Raw genomic sequence first — 11,495 nt, forward strand, 5'->3', positions numbered from 1 at the left:
ACACTTACACACACTCACAGACACTTACACACACTCACACCCACATACACACACCCATATACACACACACACTTTCACTCCCATATATACATACACACACACACTCTCTCACTCTACACAGACGGGGGGTGGGGTCGGAGCAGAGAAAAGGCCGCGACCAGCACCACCACCCGCTCCCCCCCCCTCCTCCCGCGCAGGCAGCGGGAGTGCCAGGGACAGCGGTGGGGAGAAGAAACCCCCCGCTACCACCTCCATGCAGGCAGCGGGATCTGAGGTAAGCGGCGACCTGAGGGACATCCCCGCTCCCATCTCCTGCCCCGCGGCCTGTCCCGCGGTGACAGGGGGAAGCGGGGACAGGAGGGACATCCCCGCTCCCATCTCCTGCCCCGCGGCCTGTCCCGCGGTGACAGGGGGAAGCAGGGACAGGAGGGACATCCCCGCTCCCATCTCCTGCCCCGCGGCCTGTCCCGCGGTGACAGGGGGAAGCGGGGAGCGGAGGGACATGCCCGCTCCCATCTCCTGTCCCGCGGGATGAATATGCGCTAAAGCGCGGCGGCCATTTTTTTCTCGCGACCCCGTTAGTAACGCGGTGGTCTCGGGGTGGATCGGGGTGTTATAACGGGGTTTAGCTGTACTATGTAGCCTTGTGTCATCATGTCTAAATACAGCTTCACAATCTTATCATTGCTCTTTTTTTCATTTGAATATTGTATTTTACATCTTCCACTGGTAAGGCTCAGAACAATATACCCATTAAAAAAATTATCATGTGGTAGTCGTACTCCATAAAACAAAAAGCATTGCTATAACACTCCCCTTTAAAAGAGCAATCCAAGCATTTTTTTTGTTTTTGTTTGTTTTTTAAATACAGGATTGAAGCAGAGGGCCCCTGGAGCTGAACCCCATTAATTTCAGCTCAGGGACCCCCCTGTTTCAATCCTGTATATTAAAAAAAAAAAAAAAAAAACGGGGAAAAAATTAACGGCTTGGATTGCCTCTGTAAAAAAAAAAATCAAGTTAAGCGGAATTATCACTTAAGAAAAATATGTTTTTCAACTAATTGATAATAGCACTGGCCAATTAGTAGCCTCTTTGAATTTTTGCTGAAATTGTTAGTTCAATGGCAGTAATAATGTGGTTTTTATACTACAAACCTATCTTGTTCTGTGAATTTGACCTGTGTTTCCTTTTCCCAGATGCAAAATTCTAGAAACAATGGTCTCTTTCCACGTCCAAGAATTTTCAACCAAAATGGGCTCATTTTGCCACCACTTTTGTCATAATATCAAACTGAACCAGTGATTTCAATATGTTTAATAGGTTAAAATGAGCTTCTGAAATACATTAAATTAAAAGTATTACCATTTTGTCATTTTTGGAGAATATTTATCCTGGAACCGTTTGCAATCAAGTACAGTAATCCACATTTTACCGTAGGGTTTACTGCCTTTATCTCTATATCTATTAAACATATACAGTAACTGCCATTAACTCAGTGTTGTCCTATTTGGAACCACCCCTGTAAAAACCTCCGGAATTAACCTAACAATACAAGAAATGTAAAACCTTGAATAAAAAAATAAAAATTAAAAAAAAAAAAAGGTATAGAAACGCTAGTCGTGTTTCGTAGTTCTTCTTTCAAACAATCCTTCCTCTCAATCTTTTTAAAAACGAATGTTCAGGAAAGGTACAGTACAGCAAGGTACTGTATATATAATCATTTTCATTCAAGATCAATATAAGGGAAAGTGCCTTTCTATATTTCAAATGTTCACACTTTATGCAGAGATTAATTGTTCAATATACCATTTATCTGCTGTATTGTGAGAAGCATTGAAAGAAAAACTCCAGGGCATGAAATAATACAGAATTTTCCTTTTAATGTGATTACAATGTTTTGTTCATGGATTGACAGTATTATTTTTACAAGCATGTGCCCAAAGGCCTTTTTAGTTTGTTTTCAGAGCTGCCTTTGATATAGTTAGTAGATGTGTAGTCTGGGTATGTTGGATGTCTTAAGGGCTTTATTTAGAGTATTGCAGAAATAGGATAAGTTTTTCTTGGAAAATTGCTTTTCTTATCCAAAGCACATTTATTTTTTGCTGCTCTTCATAATACCCTTTTTGATGCATCAAAAAGTTGGTAGACACACAGAAGCATGCCCCGTTCATGTTTTTATGCAATCTGGCTTTATTTCCCCTTTGCAATCATTGTATGTATGTATTTATGTATATATGTCTTTATTTATTATCAGTAGCACAGAAGGGAAGCTGAGCACACCAAAAAATGCAATAATTTATAAAAAGTTCCTTTTATTAACTGATTACAGTCACAAACCATCCAACGTTTTGGTGTACAAACACCTTCTTCAGGGCAAGGATGGTTTGTGATTGTAATCATTTAATAAAATTAACTTTTTATAAATTATTGCATTTCTTTTGGTGTGCTCAGCTTCCCTTTTGTTCTACATGCAGTTACCCTGACTAGGTTTTTTCTGCTTGCAGCACCCACTACTATTCCTGTTTGTTGCTCTTGTTCCCATAGAGTTGCATTTATCTTGACTTGTGTGTTTAGCCTTTATTTATATAGCGCCATTAATGTACATAGTGCTTCACAGTAGTAATACACGTGACAATCATATAAATAACAAATAATACAAATAACACATAATGGAAAGAAGTGCTTCAGATAAAAGTGACATTTCAGAAGAGCTTACAATCTAATTGATAGTTAGGAAGAACGTACAGAGACAGTAGGAGGACATTCTGGTAAGTGCGGCTGCATGGTGTCAAGCTTTACATATTATGTGTATAGTATCATCCACGGCGCTTCTCATATGCTTCTTTAAGCAAGTGTGTCTTAAGGTGGGTCTTAAAGCTGGCTAGAGAGAGTGCTGGTCGGGAATTGAGGGGAAGGGCATTCCAGAGGAGTCGGGCAGTCAATGAGAAAGGTTTAAGGTGGGAGGGGGCTTTTGATACAAAGGGGGTAGAGAGAAGACTCCTTGAGCAGAACGCAAGAGTCGGGATGGTACATTGCGAGAAATTAGGGCTGAGATGTAAGGAGGGCAGAAGAGTGTAAAGCTTTAAAAGTGAGGAGGAGCATTGAGTGTGAGATGCGGGATTTGACAGGAAGCCAGGAGAGTGATTTAAGCAGGGGAGACGCGGAGACAGATTTAGGAAAGAAGAGAGTGATTCTGGCAGCAGCGTTTAGGATAGATTATATAATCATTTTATCTATAACTCATTCTTGATCACTTCAACGTGTTTCAGTATCCTTTCCTTAATAAATATATGTGATTTATGTAATCTCGTTAACTCATTCTTTTCAAAATAAGACTAATAGGGGGTAATTCTATATTATACAAAGTGGCCATTTGGGACTTTTAATCAGTTTAGAACGTACCTTTTAATTGATTTCATTTAAAAATACATTCAGCTTTGTAAAGAGGATAGCAGACAATCTAAAATATATACAGGCATACCCCGCATTAACGTACGCAATGGGACCGGAGCATGTATGTAAAGCGAAAATGTACTTAAAGTGAAGCATTCCCTTTTCCCCACTTATCGATGCATGAACTGTACGGCAATCGTCATATACGTGCATAACTGATGTCAATAACCCATGTGTAACAGGCTCTATAGTCTCCCCGCTTGCGCACAACTTCAGTACAGGTAGGGAGCCGGTATTGCTGTTCAGGATGTGCTGACAGGCGCATGCGTGAGCTGCCGTTTGCCTATTGGGCGATATGTCCTTACTCGCGAGTGTACTTCAAGTGAGTGTCCTTAAACCGGGGTACGCCTGTAGTTACCATGAGCCCTGATCTTCTTTGATTGTGCTAAATAGCTTACTACACCTGTGGTGATATTGGTGTTGGGATCACAATGAAACTCCTACCACATTAGTAACAAATATTTGTAATGATTTAATGTTGCTAATTGGTGTAATGGGCTTTGGTGTGTGATATTCACACTAAAAATATACATAACGTGAACAAAAAGTAAAATAATACTGCAGTGTGACTAAATGTGTCTTAAATGCTACAAGGGCTGAGAGATTTGGCTGATACTTTCACGGAATTAGTCATACCATTTGGAATCTTAAATAGTATAGCTAAGGCTTGATCTTTTGGTTGCTGATATGACACAATTTGTAAGCTAAATCAGTTGCCTTGGTAATATATACAAACCTTAATACTTAGTAAATAATCGATACAATGTCTCTTGTTATTGAGATAATTAACTCATCTAACATATACAATTAGTACCCTATAGAACATCTTGATTCTACCAATATCAGAAATAATTTCAGTTATTAGAAAGGTAAATGGTATCAGGGATAGGGGATGCAAGGTAAGGACACCTAGGAGCTCAAGAGAAGATCAGCACCCAAAATTACTCCTACAGTACTCTCTGACCTCAAGCCTACGTAGCGTCAGTGATGACGTCTAATGTATTAAAAAGCTGACACATGTTTGCCACCGTTGTACCCTTTCCTGCACTTTTGTGCTGTAAAAATTATATGTACAATGCTGCTTAATAGTGATGTACCGGGAACCCGGAAATTACCCGGTACCCGGCATACCCGGCACTATTTTCAGTACCCATAAATTACCTGGACCCGGCATCAGGGGCCTGGAACCTGGTGCCAGGTCATTTCTATGCTGCTCTGCTCCCTCAGTCCTCCTCTTGGAGAACTGCAGGAGAAGAGCAGCAGAAGACTTACCTGCAGCCAACAGCGGAGGTTGAGGAGGACTGCGGTGGAGGGTGAGGAGGACCACGGCGACTTCCTGGTGGCGGTGGGAGCAGCGGAAGACATCCTTGTGGCGATGGCAGCAGACGATGTCATTCTTCAGCCGGTGGGAGTAGCAGAAGACATCCTTCACAATCTGCTTGGAGGTAATGTACAAGTAGTGCCCTCTACAAAAATGTCTCTAAATTGGTCTTTTTCTTCCTCTCTACTCAAAAAGCCCTACTGTATTTTGCCTACCGTGACTTTCCAGAAGATGATAATAATAATAGTAGCATGTTTTGGTATAGCGCTGCTAGTTCTATGCAGCGCTTTACAGAGACATTTTGCAGGCACAGGTCCCTGCCCCGTGGATACAACATTTTCATATCACACATAATTGCACATCCGAAACAAAATCACTTAGCAATAGCAAATTTTGGAGGATTTACATATGTGAAAGGGTTTTAATTAATATTTTCAGAAATGCACTTATCACCATTTAATGAATAGGCCCCTCAATCTCTTTCACTCTGGCCCTGATCCACAAAAAGTGCTAAACTTTAGCATGCCTTTATGCCTATACGAATGGGAGTAAAGATGTGGTAAAGCTTAGCACCCCTTTGTGTATCTGGGCATACTGTATGTGAGGTACTAGGCACTGGAGAAGATGACCAGAGAATCAGCATATTTTAATTATTCAGCTTAGAGGTGATTGTAGTTTAATTGATAGCAGGTGAATATGAGAAAAATATTATTGGCCGAGCGTGTCCCAACCCACAATAAGAGATAACTAAATAAAAATATTAATATTTACTAACACAATAAACAATAATTAGAGATGTGAATAAGTAAATGGTAGGTCTTATAAATGTAACAAATGGCCAATAAATATTTACTAAAATAGTTAAAAATATAAGAATCTATTTTAAAAAAAGTTTAGTATGGCTTATCGTGAATGTAATCTATTGATGCAGTTTACATCTAAATTAACCTTAACCATTCACTGTCTCTTTAGGAAATTTTAAACTCTGTCTTGGACCCATAAAGAGAATAAGGAAACGATAGAAATATAGCCAATATTTGGAGACTTGTATGTGAAAGTTGGAAGTCTAATATTACTAGAATGTATGCATCATCTGACTGTATGAGTAGTGGAGGACCTCAGTGACTAATGCAGGGGAGGCAATTAAACATTGATAGCACCTCTCTAGTAAATTAATCTATCAGCTGAGCAGGGAATCCCCTCTCTTTCCTTGAGGCAATTAAACATGCCTGACTTGTTAAAAAAGCATTGGCACTGAAGCCTGAACTAGAACAGGGAAGAGGGAAATGATTAAACAGGCTGAACTGGGACAGAGACATATAGGGCAAGAACACTGCAGACAGACAAGACAGAAACGCAGGGCCGCTTTATACATTAGGCCGACTAGGCACAGTGCCTAGGGCCTACGAACCTTTTAGGGCCTACAATATCTCACTTGAAAAAATACCTAAACAAAAAAAATCACAAAATAAGAGAAAACAGCAAATTTTAATTTAAAATGCCTTCGAAGTATCGATACCTTTAAATATCGAAACAAAAGTATCGATGTCAAATATCGCTAGTATCAAAAGAAACAAGCATTCGCAAGGTAAGCGAGGTCAAGCTTATGGAATACCTATCGGCGCTCCTGAAACAGAATATAGTACAATATGAGAAAGTTTGGGCACAGTGGCCTTATAATTAAAGAGATTAAAAATGAGATATGGATGCTTCAGTTGGACTCTGCATTAGACCACTAACCCCTCTAAGGGGGAGTTCATGTCTACTCAGGGTCTTTTGACAAGGTGGAGGGGAGGACAACTACACCCCTTCCCTTAGCTCTCCCCGTTCCTATCCCCTCTCTCCCCCCTTCTTCTGTTCTTCTCTCTTCTCCCCCTCTCTCTCTCTGCCTATCCTTTACAGTACTAATATAAGGGGTTTGATCTAAGATCCTCCTAAAACTGTTAATTCTCCCGGACGGGATCTACATAGTAGAATCTAAATGCATAGGAGGTTACAAAATACTAGGGGCAGATCGCCTCTTCTCGATCAATCAACCTTGAGATGCTTCGGGTTGTTCACTTTTAAATGTATATGTTAATTAAGTTTACTGTCTATAAACAACCATGTGATGTGAATGTACCCCTGTCAGAAAATAATAAAAATGTTTGAAACAAAAAAAACAAAAAAAACAAAAAAAAAAACAAGCAAACGATGAAATTAGCATAAAAATGAGTAAAAATATCGGACACACAGGCCTCTAGAAATAAAAGTGCCTAGGGCCTACGAAGGTCTTTAAACGACCCTGCATAAACGGCATGGAAAAGGATGACAATTTAGCCCAGTGCACAGAGTTTGGGGAGTACTGCTACAGTTTTGAATTTAGGATGGATGACTGTTAGACAATATGTAACAGGACTGTTTATGTGAGGATTTTCGTTAGACAGGAGCTGACTCAAAACCAGACTCAGTCAGGAATTGTATCTTAACTGCAGAAAAAATAGGGTAACTATAGCAGGGAAATAGAAATAGTCAGTGGTAAATAGGACATAAGTGCAACAGCAGGACAAGTCACAGTCATTTTTCACTGCTTGGTTATCAACAAGTTTTTATAGCCCAGGAGAGAGTAGCCAATACATACTGATAATAGAAATGAGAACGGGGTGCTTTAGAGACAGGATAGATTAAGTATAATATGTTGTTTATTGCTGAAAATGAAGCTAGATATGTTTATGTGAACTACTATTGCATGTATAATTTATGATATAAGTATGAGTTTACCAGATCTACATATGAGAAAATTGTTTTCATGGAAATTGCCAAAATAACATTTAATTACACAGAGTTCCGGCACTATGCGTAAAAAAGAAAATAATTTAACATATATAATATTCAACAAACATAACTATATACATAACAGAACACAGAAACATATATACAATATTTACAAATTATCTTTCTTTTTTTATGGGGCACTGCCTCCAGCACTTGACCAACGTGAATGGGTCTCCCACAGCCGACAGCTATTGGCAACATGGGTGTAGCCATCTCCTCAGAAGAGGAATCAGGAGGGGGGGTTTCAACTATTGGGGATATCCCAGATGTAGTCAGTAACTCAACATTCTACTGGTATTATTGGGAAATTAATGTCCATGTTCTCCTGCATTGCCCAGGTCAAGACACTGACTGATGCCATCAACAGGGCAATGCTTGTAGTAACTGTTGTTGTGTGCTGCCTTAAAACTCTGAGAATTAGACAACCTTGCCTAGAAGCAGCTTGTTCCCGGTGTTCGGCAGATTGCTCCATCATTCGGGCATTAATGGATGCCCTGCACTCCAGGAGGGTAAGGAGCCCCTCAATGTCCTGGAATACTGCCCTCTGGATGTCCATTCATTCCCACTGCATATTCATCATTATTATTGATCTAGCTGCAGTGGAAGGTGGGGTTGGCTGGGGAGCAGCACTGGGTGTTGGATGGAGAACAGCCACCGGTGTTTGCTGTGGAGCAGTCTGAGATGTTGGCTGCGAAGCAGGACAAGATGTTGGCTGGAGAGCAGTCAAAGGTTATGGCTGTGGAGCAGTTTTGTTGTTAATCAGAGGGTTCACCTGGCTCATCAGGCTATTCACTGACCTTTGCAAGGATGATATTGAGTGTGGGATCATTCTCCTCCTCAACCTGGGCCTCTCCAGCCACTTCCTCCTCCTCAACCTGTGGCCCTTGAGCTATTGAGGCCAATCACCTCCTTTGTCTGAAAGGTGGTCCTGAAAAAGAAATACATCATATCGCCAAAGACATTCGTACTAAATTTGATTACATGTAAGCTCATTAGATTTGATTTTCAAAGACCAAATAGCCATTTTTAAACAGGTCTCTTCAATTATAGAACATTTAAACAGTAGAATATATAGAGGGCCTGATCCACAAACTGTTGCTAAACTTTAGAAGGCTTTTATTCTCATGCATATGAATGACAGCTGAGGCATGCTATAGTTTATAAGCCTTTTAGTTTTGCTATATCATTTAGAGTGACCTCTCATTTTCAAGGACATCCTTAACCAATAAGTAATGTAAAGTACTTTAAAAGTGATTATTTTTAACATGATTGCTATGGCTAACATCATAAGTCTGGAATGCACGTATCTTGGACCATGATTTGAGGGACACAGGTCTTATGAGGGCTCACATGTAAGCATGTTGCATATGTTATTTAGATAAGTACTCCTCAGCTGTATGTGTGAGTGCACTGCAAATAAGACAGTAATGTTTGTTTGGATGTTCAAAGATGTGTCTTATGTGACATGTATACATAAAATTGATGTATAGAGTATTATAAATGTACTGTGTTGTCACTTACGAGGGCTCTCATGATCCCCTGAGTCCACAAGGCCAGGTAGTCCCACTACCAGTGAGTGGGAGATTACCTAAATGACCTTCTCCTCCATCCGGGGCAGGTGCAGGGGGCCTCCTCCTGTCCGCTTGCCTGCAGCGCATGATCAGTCAATTTCTTTTTAACTTTGGTATAAATGTCTGCCCATCGCTTTTTCAGAATCTCAATTGTATGGACAGTATTAGAGTGTTAATGTGCTGCAGAATGTGCCCCCAAATACGCTTATTTTCTGCAGTCGTGGTCTTCTGGCACTTAGCCCCCAATAATTTGAAGTGGTTAGCCACAACTCCATCAATGAGGATCTCTAGCTCTGCCTCGTAAACTATTTGGCTGCAGATTCTACTATACCTTCCCCAGCAGTGGAGCTAGAAACCTGGGCAGCCATCCCTACATTTTTGTAGACGGAAATGGCTGAATTTGCTGCTAGGCAAGTGTTTATATTTAAAAATGTAACATGCTCATATGCGTGTATTAAGGTCATGCTAATATGCAACAGGAGAGTTTAGTGTACAAAATTAAGCAAATTGGACTAGGTAAATATATTTGCACCTGGGTTTAAAACTGATTGAAGAATAGACAACAGAGAGTTGTTGTAAATGGAAGTTTTTAGGTTGGGCTAAAGTTGTGAGTGGAGTACCTCAGGGATCGGTACTGGGACCCCTGCTTTTTAACTTGTTTATTAATGACCTTGAGGTTGGCATCGAGAGCAAAGTCTCCATCTTTGCTGATGATACTAAATTGTCTAAGGTAGAGCAGGATGTAATTTGAAATGTAAAATGAATCAGAGCAGGATGTAATTTCTCTCCAGAAGGACTTAGATAAACTAGAAACTTGGGCAGGTAAATGGCAGATGAGGTTTAATACAGATAAATCTAAGGTTATGAATTTGGGAAACAAGAATGAACAGGCAACTTACAAATTAAATGGGGATACATTAGGAGAATCTTTGATGGAGACGGATTTAGGAGTGCTTGTAGACAGCAGGTTTAGGAATAGTGCCCAAAGTCATGCAGTAGCTGCAAAAGCAAACAAGATATATTGTGCATTAAACGGGGAATGGGTGGAAGGGAAATAAACATAATTATGCCCCTCTATAAAGCATTAGTAAGACCACAATTTCAATATGGAGTACAATTTTGGGCACCATTCTATAGAAAATTCATTATGAAACTATAAAAAGTCCAGAGTAGCCACCAAATTATTAAAGGGGTTGGATAATCTGATTTATGAGAAGAGGCTACCTAAATTAGATCTATTTACATTAGAAAATAAGTGTCTAAGAGGGGATATGATAACTATATTCAAATATATTCAGGGCTAATACAAGGAGCTTTCAAAATAACTATTGATCCCAAGGGCAGCACAAAGGACTTGGGGTCATCCCTCAAGGTTGGAGGAAAGGAGATTTCACCAGCAACAAAGGAAAGGGTTCTTTACAGTAAGGGCAGCTAAAATGTAGAATTCATTACCCATGGAGACTGTGATGGCAGATACAATAGATATCTTCAAAAAAAAGGTTGGACATCTTTTTAGAAAGGAAAGGTATACAGGGATATACCAAATAAGTAAACATGGGAAGGATATTGATCCAGGGAGTAATCTGATTGCAAATATTTGGATTCAGGGAGGAATTTATTTTGCCCCTTATGAGATAACATTAGTTGACATTTCACTAAGTTTTTTTGCTTGCCTTCCTCTGGATCAATATACTGTAAATGATCTGTTGTCTAAATTTAGCATAGCTTGAACTTGATGGACGTATGTCTTCTTTCAACCTAATCTACTATGCAGATATGTAACTATGTAACCAATGAATGTGCCCTAAGAAAGCTCTTTCCCAATGCGCATGTGTAGTGTATAATTTTAGGCTATGGTAATACCCGTCCATCCAGATAACGTTATGTTGGTCGTTTTGCTGATGAACCTTACATTTGCATACCATTATCTTTGACGATACCCATTAATAAGTAGGAATTTCTTCTAAATTCGCTTGTTCCTATCTTCATTATCCTATTGATTTCATACGAAAGGTTCCCATCTATTGATACTTGCTGGCCAAAGTACACATAGTCTTTGACTTATTCTAGTTCTTTTCCATTTATTTAGATCTTTGTGGCGTTGACACATTTGTTGAACATCACTTTGGTATTTCTGAGATTCATATGGCGGCCTACATTTTTACTTTCTTCTGTGAGTTCTCCAATTTGTTGTTGTGAAAAGCTTTGGTGACAGTGTCTCCTGGTCACACCCTTTTGCTGATCCTTATCCTGCTTGTATCTTCATGAAAACTAATGGTTGATGTGGCCTTTTTGTAAATGTGAAAAGGAAACTTATCAAATAGTGGCGCTCTAAA

The sequence above is a fragment of the Ascaphus truei genome, chromosome 3, assembly GCF_040206685.1.
Source record: "Ascaphus truei isolate aAscTru1 chromosome 3, aAscTru1.hap1, whole genome shotgun sequence".
Classification (NCBI taxonomy): Eukaryota; Metazoa; Chordata; class Amphibia; order Anura; family Ascaphidae; genus Ascaphus; species Ascaphus truei.